General features: G+C 38.9%; 1 long non-coding RNA gene across 1 annotated transcript; it reads left to right on the top strand.

Annotated features, from left to right (window-relative positions):
- Positions 1 to 12,390: 12,390 nt before the first annotated feature.
- On the top strand, positions 12,391 to 13,199 carry LOC114193501. Its single transcript, XR_003606272.1, has 2 exons — positions 12,391 to 12,776; positions 12,854 to 13,199. It is a non-coding gene; the product is annotated as an uncharacterized LOC114193501 (long non-coding RNA).
- The last annotated feature ends 1,454 nt before the right edge of the window (positions 13,200 to 14,653 follow it).

Raw genomic sequence — 14,653 nt, 5'->3', positions numbered from 1 at the left:
ACTAGGTAAACAGATGTGGATGTGATTTTCTCATGTCCTCCTCTAACTCCCAAGTCGAGTCACCCGTCCTCCGATCCCAGATGACTTTAACAAGATTGACGGTATTTCCACGACATTCTTCGACCTTGCTATCCTCAAAAGCGATGGGTGGTACTTCCACGGTGAGGTCTTCCCTGATCTGTATATCTTCGGCTTCTAACACATGAGCTGGGTCAAACACATACTTTCTTAGCTGTGAGACGTGGAACACTGGGTGAAGGTTTGCCAACTGCGGGGGTAAAGCTACCTCATAAGCTATTGGCTCAATCCTCCTTGTGATATGGTATGGACCAAGGAATTTAGGAGAAAGTTTTCTTGAGCAGAGAGCCCTTCCCACGCCCGTGGTTCGGGTCACCCTCAAGAATACATGATATCCCGTTGTAAACTCCAAAGGCCTCCTCCTGCGGTCCGCATAGGCCTTCTGCCTACTCTGAGAAGCCTGCATCTTATCCCTCACCATACTTACCTTCTCGGTGGTCTGCTCTAACAACTCTGGTCCAACCAACACTGCCTCTCCATCTTGATACCAGCAAAGAGGAGTCTTACACCTCCTGCTGTAAAGAGCCTCGTATGGCGCCATGCCAATACTCGCATGAAAGTTGTTGTTGTAGGTAAACTCAATCAAAGGCAATACCTCATCCCAAGCTCCCAGGTGGTCCAGTATGCATGTTCTCAACAAATCCTCTAATGACCGGATCGTCCTCTCAGACTGACCATCGGTCTGAGGGTGATAAGTTGAACTCATGGTGAGCTTGCTACCCATAGCACTCTGTAACGTCTGCCAAAACCGGGATGTGAACCGCGGGTCTCTGTCGGAAACTATGCTCGAGGGCACCCCATGAAGTCTTACTATCTCCTTAATGTACAACTGAGCCAGCTTGGCCATAAACATTCTCAAGTTCATCGCGAAGAAGTGTGCGTTATTACTCAGTCGATCTACTATCACCCAGATGGTGTCATGACCTCTAAAAGTCCGCGGCAGATAGGTCACAAAATCCATGGAGATGATGTCCCATTTCCATACTGGTATCTCCAAAGGCTGTAGAATCCCACCGGGCCTCTGATGCTCCACCTTCGCCTTCTGGCACGTTAAACATGCCGACACGAACTGAGCCACATCTTTCTTCATTCCTTGCCACCAGAAAGTCTCCTTGAGGTCCTGGTACATCTTAGTCATGCCCGGGTGCAAACTAAGACGACTCTTATGTCCCTCCTCAAGAATTAACCGTTTTACCTCCGCATCATCGGGTATACATACTCTGCCCTGAAATCTCAGTATGCAATCATCACTCAAGGCAAAGTCTCTGGCTTCCTCTGATCCAAGCTGTTCTCTAACCCTATTCAGACCGGCATCCAACAACTGCCTCTCTGATCGAGTCCAAGAAGTCACTAGATATAGTAAGGGTACTACACTTAATGGACTCGGACCCCAACTCCACCTGTATTCTCATGTCTCTGAACTTCTCTAGTAGTTCTACCTCTTTTATCATGAGATGTGTCGTGTGTACCGTCTTCCTACTCAGGGCATCTGCCACCACATTTGCCTTCCCCGGGTGATATAGGAGCTCGAAGTCATAATCTTTTAGGAATTCCATCCACCTCCTCTGCCTCATGTTCATCTCCTTCTGGTCAAACAAATACTTGAGGCTCTTATGATCGTTGAACACTCAGAACTGAGCACCATAAAGATAGTGCCTCCAGATCTTCAAGGCAAAAACTATAGCCGCCAACTCCAGGTCATGAGTGGGATAGTTACGCTCATGTACCTTAAGCTGTCGAGAAGCATACGCCACTGCCTTCTTTTCTTGCATCAAGACACAGCCAAGTCCGAGATGAGACGCGTCGCAGTAGACTTCAAACGGTTTCCCCACATCCGAAATTACCAATATAGGAGCACTCGTCAATCTCCTTTTTAGCTCTTGAAAGCTCTCCTCACACTTGTCCGTCCAAGTGAAAGGTTGGTCCTTCTGAGTAAGCAAAGTCAAAGGTGCCACAATCTTGGAGAATCCCTCTATGAATCTCCTATAGTAGCCCGCTAACCCCACAAAGCTCCTGACCTCTGTGGCCGATTTAGGACTTTCCCACTTTACCACTGCCTCGACCTTTGCTGGGTCCATTGCAATCCCCTGGGCTGATATCACATGCCCCAAGAACTGAACTTCATCCATCCAGAACTCACACTTAGATAACTTGGCATACAGTTGCTTCTCTCTCAAAATACCAAGCACCAACCTGAGGTGTTCTGCATGCTCTTCCTGAGTCCTGGAATAGATAAGGATGTCGTCTATGAAGACTACGACAAACTTATCTAGGAAAGGTCGGAAGATCCTGTTCATGTAGTCCATGAACACTGCCGAAGCGTTAGTTACACCAAACGGCATAACCACATACTCATAGTGGCCATATCTGGATCTGAAAGCCATCTTCTGCACATCATTAGCCTTTACTAAAATCTGGTGGTAACTCGATCTCAGATCTATCTTCGAGAACACCGATGACCCATGTAGTTGATCCATCAAGTCGTCGATTCTCGAAAGCGGATACTTATTCTTAATCGTCATCTTGTTCAGTTGCCTATAGTCCACACACAGGCGCGAACTTCCATCCTTCTTATTCACCAACAACACTGGTGCTCCCCAAGACGAAGTGTTGGGTCGGATGAACTGTTTCTCCATCAGCTCTTCTATCTGCTTCTTGAGCTCTACTAACTCTGCCAAGGCCATACGATACGGGGCCATCGACACCGGACCTGTTCCTGGGACTAGATCGATAGAGAACTCCACCTCTCTATTAGGAGACAACCCTGGTACCTCCTCCGGGAATACATACCCAAAATCCTGGACAACCGGTATCATTGACGTTGCCTCTCCTCTCTCTACCTCCATATGTGTGAAGATCATGTAACATTGCTCGCCGTCATGTAGTTCCTTCATAACACCCTGAGAAGACACCAACTCAGGCTCCTCTACGTCGGGAAAAAGCAGCTTCTTCTCTCGATAATCTATCAGAATGCGATTGGCAGAGAGCCAATCCACTCCTAAGATCACCTCCAACTCCTGTAGAGGTAGACAGATTAGATTTACCCTGTACCTGCGTCCCTCTACCTCTACTGGAAGCCTAGCACACAAGGACGACGTCCTAACCAAACTCGACGTCAGAGTAGACACCGCAAGCTCACACTGCAGCTCGCGCACCGGCAGACCCAACCGTTCCACACAAGCAAATGACACAAAAGAGTGTGTTGCTCCAGAATCATACAACACACAACATCTCATCCCAGAAATCACACAATAACCCATAACAAGGTTACCTGAACCTGCAGCCTCAACTCCGGTTATGGCATAGACTCTTCCCGTCGCTTGAGGCCTGTTGCCTTTGTCCCTCCACTGATGCTAATGGGGAGTCTGAACTGGAGGGCGTGCCGCTGCCCTAGCAAGGTTGGGACAATCCTTCTCAAAGTGGCCTTCCTTGTCACAGTTGTTGCACCTACGGTAACCCTCCATACGTGGACAAGCGTACCTCGGGTGGGGTCCTCCACATGTGTAACACCGAACTCGGCCTTGCTGAGGAGAAAAGCTCCTAGACCCCTGAGGCTGATGGTGGGGTCTATCATACGGTTTCCTCCGCTCCTCATGCCTGGGCTTGGACCCAGACGGTCCACCGATCCTCTACGACAGCTGTGGCTGTTGTGGGCACTGACCTTCCACCTCGCGCTTCATCTTCTCCATTACTCTGGCCTTCTCTACCAGAGCAGCATAATCCTTGATGGACAAGGGTGCCACCATCAAGCGAATATCTCCCCTGAGGTCGTTCTCAAACTTACGACATCTACACTCCTCGTCAAGTGGCAGTGTATAGAAGCGGCTGAGGTGCTTGAACCTCTCAGCATATTCCGTCACGGTTTTCCCTCCCTGGGTCAACTGGAGAAACTCCACCTCCTTGGCGTACCGGATGCTGTTTGGGAAGTACTCGGAGAGGAATCTCTCCCTGAAAGCCTCCCATGTCACTGGCTCATCCCTCTCCTCTAGAATGGATCTAGTGCTGCTCCACTAATGTTCCGCCTCTCCCGTGAGCATATAAACCGAGAACGCCAACCTTTTCTCTGCAGGGCACATCTTGGCGTCGTAGATGCGCTGTAGGTCCTTCAGCCATTGGTCTGCGGCGTCAAGACTAGTCTTCCCATCAAACTTCGCCCATTGGCCAACGATTTATTTCTTCTAAACCAACATGTTAATCATAACTTTATTTATTTTTATATTAAGCTTGTATTATGTGCACAAGCCTTAATAAAGAAGAAGAAAAAAGAACAAAAAGACTTTTCACTTACATATGCTATGCTATGGTTAATATATTATTTCAGCTAGTTTTTAACATTTTCTTTAACTAGTTAAAAAAATTATATCACTTAATTAGTTAGATTTGTTAAACAACTTCTTTTACTAACTTGTAGTCTTTTAAATTTACTTAAAGTATTTGTTTAAAGAGTTAAATATATTTGTATCCTTCAACTTTTAGTAAAAGTAAAAATTTAGTTAAAAGATTTAAATCTATATATCTACGGAATTGAATGACTAATTTGGTTTAAAGTTTCTAAGAGAGATTAATCTTGTGTTTAAATATTAATTTCTAACTTATATATATATATATATATATATATATATATATATATATATATATTATTTTCATTCAAAAATTATTTATTAATTTTTTCCTGTATTATTATTTTTTTAATATATTCTTTCATTCATACGTGGGTTTTCATTATTTTCTTATGAAATAAAATTTTCTTATTTTAACCTTTATATTACATTTGTAACGTCCCATTTAATTATTAAACGAAATTAAAGGAAACGTCACGCGATAAAAGTATAGTAGCGTAGTCTTGGGGTCCTTAACACAACCCCTACAACCTAGACACACCATGATGCCAACATAAACCAAATACAATTCTAATAAAGAGTGTAGAGTAGGAAAGCATAAAACAATACAGGGGCCGTAGCCCTTAAGAAATCATGGATAAAATAACTCCAGCCCAGATGGCTAAGCAGCGGAATCACCATTCCCTTGTTGACCACGAGAACTCCGCCCATCTGCTCCCATCAATCAAATTGATGATCATCGCAAGAAGAACAGCCACATACAATACAACCATGCAACAAAACGGGTAAGTTAGAGCCAACAACATATTCATCATACAGTCAAATATATTTTCATCATCCCATATCTATATAACAACCACGCATGTTATGACTCTTAATTCAATACACTACGACTCGACTCATCCGGATACGTATAACTTAGTCAGATTCAGCGGATGCCTGCACTTATGGTGGATACCTCTGCTCATCTCCGAGCTGCTCATCCCCGAGCTATATGTTACAAGTGTTACAATGAATCAAATTTCCCTCACCATAAGGTTAGCCCTTAATGAATTTTTGGCCTCCTACTACTCTCCCCACAAGAGTCAGTCTGCTCTAAGTGAGACTAACTGGCTCCTTAGAGCGTCAGGATGCAACCTTAACTTGAATCCTTACCTAGTTATACAGATGGGGCACCACCATGGACACCCACTAACAGGGGCCATGGACTTATGTCCCGACCACTGAAGCGTAGCCCCGGAGGTCTCACCTAGAGACCCCAAGGAATTACACGCTAACACAGACTAACACTCATAAATCAGCAAGGAAAATAATCACATATACTATGCAGGGAAGATTTATACCAACATCCATAGACAACTCCCGTATAACACATGTCAATCAGTACCAGCTCGTATTACCAACCTTGAAGAAACATCTCCCCTCATGTCAATGTCATGCCACAAAATTACCAACCACCAAGGTTCATCGTTGTTCATTCCCGATTTGTGATCGCATACAAATATAACCAGTCATGTAATATTCACGTAAGACCATGCCACTCTCACCCGTCATCACATATGAATTCCCCCCTCATCATATATATATATATATATATATATATATATATATATATATATATATATATATATATATATATATATATATATATATATATACACACACACACATTCAACCCATCAAAACAGATCATCCAAAATAAACACACGTCCCAAACGAAGCGCTGTCTCGCTCAGCACCTCGCTCAGGCTGAGGGGTTGCGCTAAGGCGAGACATGCTCGCTCAAGCGAGCTCGCCCTTCGCCTAGGCGAGGGCTCGAGAAGGGAACAGAAGCACTCGCGGGATTTTTCTTAGGCGAGACCCTTCTCGCCTGGGCGAGATGCTCGCTCGCTCAGAATCACAGTGGGTCGCCTGGGCAACCATTCATGGAAAAAGGGCTTAGGCGAGCCTCTATTAATCTCGCCTAGGCGAGACCAACTCGCTTGGGCGAGTTTATCAGTGCTCGCCACTATTTTCACCTGCAACAGATGCGAAGACATACCACAAACAACAATCCCACCGTATCATAGATCCATATCAACAGGTAAACACAAAAGAGAATCACCAACCACATAAAATAGCATACTCGCACCAAACAAATAGAGGGTTCTAGCTTCCCGTACCTAGAATATGCTAGTACAAGACTCAACAGTAACCACGGGCACCACAGCTTTAGGTTATACTTAGCAACTGAAAAAAAACAACGGAGCAGATCACATGATGAGCTCACTACGGATTCTTAGCTTAAACAAACATGAATAAACACTGGAGGAAGTACGAGCAGGGGTTGGAACGGACTTACAAGAAGTGAAAAACTGGTTCAAGCCCACTGGATGCGGAAGGCGGCTGAACCCTAGCAGAGCTCTTTCTCACGGAGTAGAAGGGTGACATCTGATTTCTGAAAGAGTGAAAGTGAGTGTGGGATTAGGGCAACATGAAAGGCTTTTATCCTATGGGCCGATCTTTAGGCCCATTACTGTAGGGCAGCCCTTAAAAGGAAGCAGAAAAAGAAAGGGGGCCTTACAACATTGATAATGAAGATGATTATTATTTTTGCAATATTTTCATATATGTATATTACACTATTTATTTTAGTCATTATATTATATACACTATTTACTTTTATAACGACCAAAATTTTTAGCAGTTCACAAATAAAAATGAAATATTGTGTACAATACTATAGAAACTTTTTATTTTTTCTAAACAGAAAGCATTTCAAAATGATGGAAATAAGACTATTACATAACATAAACTTTCCAATCTATATTATAACTATGAAAGCAATTAGACACCCTCATGGCATTCTCAGCATTGCTTTCCACCGGATCAAAGCCACAAATAAGTATACCAAATATATCAGAGATAATTTAGAATTTATAATTTTTTAAGAAATTTTATGAAATTTTATTTTTTTAGTCATAATTCCCATATTACTACAAAAGAATGTTAAATTATTGATGGAAAAAACATGGTTGATAAAATACATATCACCGACCAACTTTAAAATTTTAATTGTTGTCAAAAATATATGTCACTAATGGATCTATCAATAAATTAGAATTTTTCTTATTAATAAAAATATTTGTCAGTAATGGATTTGTCTGTCGTTAAAATTCATTGACAATTTATAATATTTATTATAAATAGATATTTTAGTCGGTAAATTTTGTCAGTAAAATAGGTATCAAAGTTTTCGCTTTGGTCTTTGACCATGTCGTGGTAAGATACCTTGGTAATGGAATTCATTTAAAATCCATCATTAAATTCGTCGGTAGTGGATTTTTATTTAAAATTAATAAATTTGCTGGTAAATCTGTCAATAATTGTATTCTTTTAAAAACAAGTTAGTAATTCCATTAGTAAATTTTTCACCAAAATTTAACGGAATAGTTGTTATAAAACATAATTAGAGATGGGTGAGAAGAAAAATAAAAGAAAGAGGAAGAAAAGGAGGAGATGACAACAACCGCATAGATGACAACAACAAATAATGAGGAGGAGAAGGAGGAGGAGGAGGTGGAGGATGAGGAGGAGTGAGGGCCCCTACCAAAGATGGAAGAGGGAATCCAAAGAAAATAATCTTGGACTCATATTTGTGTTTTTGTGTTGGGGGCTTCTTCCTACATTTTATTGTTTTCTTCCTACACCCCCAAATTTTTTAAAAGGCCAAAATAAACCTTTAGCTTTCACTAAGGTAAAATCCCTATTTGCTACATGTATGCCTCATTTGTGACGTACTTCCTCCTTCAGCCATGCACTTCCTTCTTGAGCACTTGCACTTCGTCATTGTGCCTTTCACCTTCACTCATTCCTTTTCATTTCACTTCAAATGATTTCGTCCATTTCACATTGCACTTCATTTGCTCCATTGCGGAGCGAGACAAGCTATTCAATTGCACCTCAATTGTTTTCGTTGGCCAAGCTTTTGTGACCTCCATTTTAAAGTAAAAATTGGTTTCTTTCATTGGTTGGTTTTTTTATTTTCCACACAGGGTTGGATGGTTCTTGAACAGTAGTTGGAAGTTATTTTTTTGTTTACTGGATTGTTATAAAGGGGTGTAAGATTTTTGTTCCGATAGAGGATGTTTCAATTTCTTTGTTTGGGGGAACCGAATTCTAAAATTCGATTAATGTGACCGGATCTGGCTACATAACCTTACTTTGTATTCTAGTTTGAAGAGAAATCTAGTGTTGTGTATTGTCATATTGTGTGATTTATTGGCAAAGCACTCAATCATGAATAATATTATTTACTTCACTTGTCTATTTCATATCAGCAAGACACTATAATTTATAGGACTTACATTTGGTTTTTCATCTCCAAGCCATAATGTCTCCAATTATGACAAAACATAATACTATAATGACTATTAACATAAAAAAAATAACACACTAGACTCTTCACTTTTTTCTCTCCTAAAACATCATAAATACAACTACTCATAAAATCTATTGAATAACCCTTCATTTAAGTTTATTCTAACAAAACTCCGCCATAAACTTAAATACTTCTTCCATCCTTCATTTTGATTAGATTTTTGTTGTTATTGAACAACATAGTTGGCAATGGCTTTGTAAACAAATGTGCAATTTGATCTCAACTTCCCACGTGCACCATTTCCACATTTCATTCCTTCATTTGTTCTCAGAAGAAATGAAATTTTACATCAATGTGCTTACTTCTCTCATGGTTTACCAGATTCTTTGCCAACTCAATAGCGGAATTGTTATCTACTCGAATTATAACCCCCCCTTCTTGTTTCATCTCTAGTTTGTTAAGAAGATTTCTAAGCTATATTGCATGACATACACTCAATGATGCTGCAACATACTCAACTTCAAATGTTGACAATGTCACTATAGGTTGCTTCTTTGAGAGCCAAGTGAACTTTGCGTTGCTTATGAAGAATACATACCTAGATGTTTTTTTTCGGTCATCTACATCTCTGCCCCAATCACTGTTCGAGTACCCTACTAGTCTGTAGTTTTCTGACCTAGAAGTCGAGTGATAGTGTTCCCTGTATATACCTTAGTATCCTATTCAATGCTTTCTAGTGTGTGTAGCTCGGCTCCTCCATATAACGACTTACAATTCCAACACTTAGTAGTAACTATGGCCTTGTACTTGTCAAGTAACGAAAACTTCCAACAAAACTTCGATACTTGGTAGCATCTACTCAGTCTCCACCATCGAATTTAGCATGGACTTAAAACATAATTAATCATTTATTTTATGAAGCACAACATTTAATGTTATTAAATATTAAAATATAAAATCAAATATAATAAAGAATAAAAATATCTATTAAGGTAATTTTTTTATACATTGTCTCTTAAGTTTTTCACATATTATACTTATATCTTAGTTTTACCTATTTTCTTTCTTTTTGTTTTTGAAGAATAAAAAAAAAAGTTAAAGACAAACTCAATATTTTTGTTGTCATTTCTTATATTCTATTCAATTTTTGAAGAAAAAAAATCTTTTTTATTTCACTTGCTAGTCAAATATTAGTTTAATATACTTAGCATTATTATTATTATTATTATTATTATTATTATTATTACTATTATTATTATTATTATTATTATTATTATTATTATTATTATCCCATGAGCCTTTGTATGCTCACTTTTTATTAATATAGAAGAAAAAATATGTACTATGTGTTTTTTCATATCCAATTTTTAATTGTGACTTGATTATAAGAATTTTCTTTTATTAGTTATATCTTTGAATTTTCCATTAGATTATGATATACTATTTTTGAAATTCAAACTTAAAAAAAAGGTGGATTGATGAAGTGTCGCAACCGGAATCGCGACGGTACGACGAATCAAAAAAAAAACGGGTTTGAAAAGAGATTTGGAGTCACCACCATAGTTATTTCTGGAAAACTATGTAAAACCATAAATATAAAGCAAGCTGCGAAAAACTAGATTTTTGGGTTCGGGAGTCGTTTATGCGTGGGGAAGGTATTAGCACCCTACAACGCCCGCCCAAGGGTGATACCTTTAATTAAACATGCAAAGTTGATGTGGTTTTCAAAATGTTAATATTCCCTAAAAATAATAAGACAAGAATATATAAAAGAAACAAAAATATTTTTTTTTGTTTTTTGGGCTCGACAAGGATTAACCTTGATCCTACGTATTCTTATTCAAAAATGAGAAATTAAGGTTATGTAGGTCTATAAAAAGATATTTGGAAAACAATTGAGAAAATGATTTGATTTTTTGGAGGTGAACCTAACAAGGACTGGTTGGCCTTGCTCCTACGTATCTCACGGTAGAGAATCAAGGATCACGTTGTTTTTATAAAAGACTTTTGTTTGAAAATGTTGATGATTTTATATTTTGAAAATTTATATTTTTTGGTATTTTTGAATTACTTGAAAATATATGTCACACGATGCGAGCGGTCGAACATACACTAAAAGAGAAAGAAAATTATTTTTAGTATTTTTGAATTATTTGGAAGAAAGTTCACACGACGCGAGCGGCCGGACAGACACAATAAAAATGAAAAAGAACATTTTTTTATTTTTTCTATATTTGTAATTTTTATAATTTTTAAATATATTTGTTTTTTTAAATAAAATAAAATTAAATAAATAAAAGAATGAAATTATTTAAGAAGGATAAAAGTGAAAAACAAAATATGAGGTACATGAGTGATTAGTGGGGGTGCACAAAGTAAACACAACAACAGGCCAAAAAAACAATAGACAAAAACATAGGGGTGCAGGACAATCACATGTGGGAGGTGTATAAAGTAAACAAGAGGGGTGCATGAAGTGAGACAGTGGTGTAAAAAATAAAATGAGGGGTGCGTGCAGTAAATAAAGAGATGTGTTGAGCAAACAAAAACATATCTAAACCACACAAAAGGGAGGGTTGCAAAGATTAAAAAGGGGTGGTGCGCGAGTAAGGATGGATTTGGCTGCCGGCCCAAACTCTTCCTTTCTCAAATCAGAAAACCCTAAGGGCTTATCCCTCTTCCACTCAAACGCAACCTTCTCCCTCATCTCTGCCCACCAGAATGCCACCCCTCGCTACTTGTTGGCGACGCTAATCGACACTAGAGACGTTGTCCTCCGTCATAGGGCTCAATGATTTCATTCTCGCGCACCACAGAACCAGTCGGCTACTGTATCTTTCGCACCTCTAACGACCAACCAACGTTGCTACCATCACCTCCGTTCCATACCGAAGCAGTCGCCGTCGCTATTGGCTCCCACTTGTTCCCCTCACGCGGACCTTGTCTCCGTAAGACCAGTTCCCGCTATGCCCTCCGCTGCACCGCCACAACCAACCAATATCGAGAACTTGGTGCGTCGCCGTAGCTAGCTGAAGGCATCGCTGGCTTCCACTAGGGGTGTCGTCATCGAGAACCCAGGGATGCTCGACCTTTGCTTTCTCTTCGCATGCGCGACTCGAACTGCCTCTGTGCGACACCTAGGGTTGCTACCATTATTGCGCGTCTTTCATTCAAAGCTATGACTCGCCAGCGATGGTTTCCACTCCTTTGTTCATCTCTCTATTACAATTGGTTGTGGTTGATTGGAGAATATGAGACTTGAGTGTTTGGCACTGGAATGGGGGATCCGGTTTGGTGAATGGAGATTCTATGTTCTTTTATTTTGGTCTTTACGGAGATGTAAGAAGAAGGTGATAGTGATGCGTTTTTTTCGTGTTGTTGGTTTGGTGTTCTGTTTGCAGGTTGAAATGGTGATGTGATGTTGAGGTGGTGGTCCTCGAATGGGAATGGTGCAGGAGTTGAACGGGATGTTGCGGGATTTGAGTGGAGAATGGGTCTTTTATGTATTGATGATGCCAAAACTGAGCAAAGAAGGGTGAGAATTGGTGGTTGATTCTGACTGGTTATGTGGTGATGAATGATGGTGAAGGGGTTTGTTCCAAGTGTAGGCTGCAAGAGAAAGAAAATGGAGATGATGGAAATGTGTAGAATGGAGGTTGTGATCAAAGCTCTAGTGTGTTGGTTCTACTGAGGGTCACAAAAAGGAGTGAGATGGTTGGCGTAGGAGTTGGCATTGATGATAAAGTGTAGCGAGAGTTGGATGGATAATGGATTTTGGATGGATAATGGATTTAGTGATGTGTGTTTCGTTTTCAACCGTTAAAGCAACAACAGTCTCCATATACAATCATATTTGAATCATGAACCAATAACAATCAAATACAGCCAACCCCACATACGACTGATCATGTTCACACACAAGTATTAATGGTGGAGTTCTTACCTTTGATGTGGCCGCTATATCTCCCTTTGGAACTTCTTTTTGCGATGGGGATGAGGTATTTGTGTCCCTTGTCCTGGCTGACCTTTTCTCCCTTTCTCCTTCTCTGATTTTGGTTTTATTTTTTCTCTTTAGTCCAAGTGTGCTGAGAGCTAAGAAAATTGTGTCCTTTTTCTCCTTCTTGATGGCTATCAAGTTGTCTTCTGCCATCTAGCCAAGCCAATAGCTGCATTGCTACGACTGTCTGCCATGGTTGCTGCTATAGTGATACAGTGATACGCACATACCAAACATTTCCTTTTCATGCCAAGAAGCAAAAATGGCTCAAAATATGAACATTTGAATATTTTTCTTGCATGGAGAGGGAAGGGTCAGAGGACTTTTGACTTCCACTTTCCATCTTTTCCCCTCATTTTAATTAATTAATTTTTTAATACAATATTATTTAAAAGAAAAAAAAACACGAAAATGATAAAAAAAAGGAAATAAGATAAGATAAAAAAACTAAAATTCAAACTAAAAATGAATATAAAGTAAAAAAAAACAATAAAATAAAAATAAAAAATAAAAGCAAAAATATATGTATTGAAGAAAATAAAAATAATAAAAAAAGAGTAGAAGGAAAATGTGAATGATGTAGAAATTTAAAAAAGGTATGACTAAAACAAAATTGTGAAAAAGAAACATTTTAAAGCCTTATTATTCATTATCTATTTTTTTTGAAATTTTTGCAAATCAATTTTATTTACCCAGACAAAATTAGGTGTTGATATGAAGAATAAAAGAATATATATTTATTTTTCAAAAGTAATAAAAGGAAAACTATCCACGAAGATAAAAATAAAAATAAATTCAAATTCTTTACATAAACTAAAACATCATATTGTTAATCCAATTGTTCAATTAAAGGAACCATTTCGTAAGATTCAAAAGATTACGTGATGAATTTGATATTAATTCTTTTAACCATTATACATGCAAACATATTCAAATATATAAAAATATCCAATAAGTAAAAAAAGATGAAATTAGGAAAGCGTATTTAAAACGGTGTCAATATCACATACAACTTTATAAAATCTTTAGTAAATTAGTTTGACTATAAAAATTAGTAGTCAAAATCCATCATTGGACACCATCTAATTCTCCGTGAATGGGAATTGGTTTATTGCCAACTTTTATTGCCTTCATAATATCCTTAACTAGTTGTTTGGTTCCTACAAACATATCTGAGAGCAACCTATAACATTAATTGTCCCACCCTAATCCCTTTGCTTAAGATCCCTACCATTAGCTAAAAGGCATGGGGTAGACGATCTCTCATGTAAAAAAGTCTTAGTGAGAAGAAGTGGATAATCATTTCTGACCACACTATTCCAATTATTTTCAATACAAGAACAATACATATTACAAGCTGACGATTTTTGAAATGGCATTTGAATGTTAATTTTGTTTCGTTGATTTTGTTTAAATTTCATTCATAATTAAGATAACTGTAACGTCCCATTTAATTATTAGACGAAATTAAAAAAAACGTCACGCGATAAAAGTATAGCAGCGTAGTCTTGGGGTCCTCAATACAACCCCTACAACATGGGCACACCACGATGCCAACATAAACCATATACAATCCTAACAAAGAGTGTAGAGTGAGAAAGCATAAAACGATACAAGGGCCGTAGCCCTAAAGAAATCGTGAATAGAACAACTCCAGCCCAGATGGCTAGGCAGCGGACTTGCCATTCCCTTGTTGACCACGAGAACTTCGCCCATCTGCTCCCATCAATTAAATTGATGATCATCGCAAGAAGAACAACCACATACAATACAACCATGCAACAAAACGGGTAAGCTAGAGCCAACACATATTCATCATACAGTCAAATACATTATCATCATCCCATATCCATATAACAACCAAGCATGTTATGACTC

Source organism: Vigna unguiculata, chromosome 8 (genome assembly GCF_004118075.2).
Source record: "Vigna unguiculata cultivar IT97K-499-35 chromosome 8, ASM411807v1, whole genome shotgun sequence".
NCBI classification, from domain to species: domain Eukaryota; kingdom Viridiplantae; phylum Streptophyta; class Magnoliopsida; order Fabales; family Fabaceae; genus Vigna; species Vigna unguiculata.
Note: the sequence above shows the minus strand (reverse complement) of the source record. Positions and strands in the feature narration are given on the sequence as shown.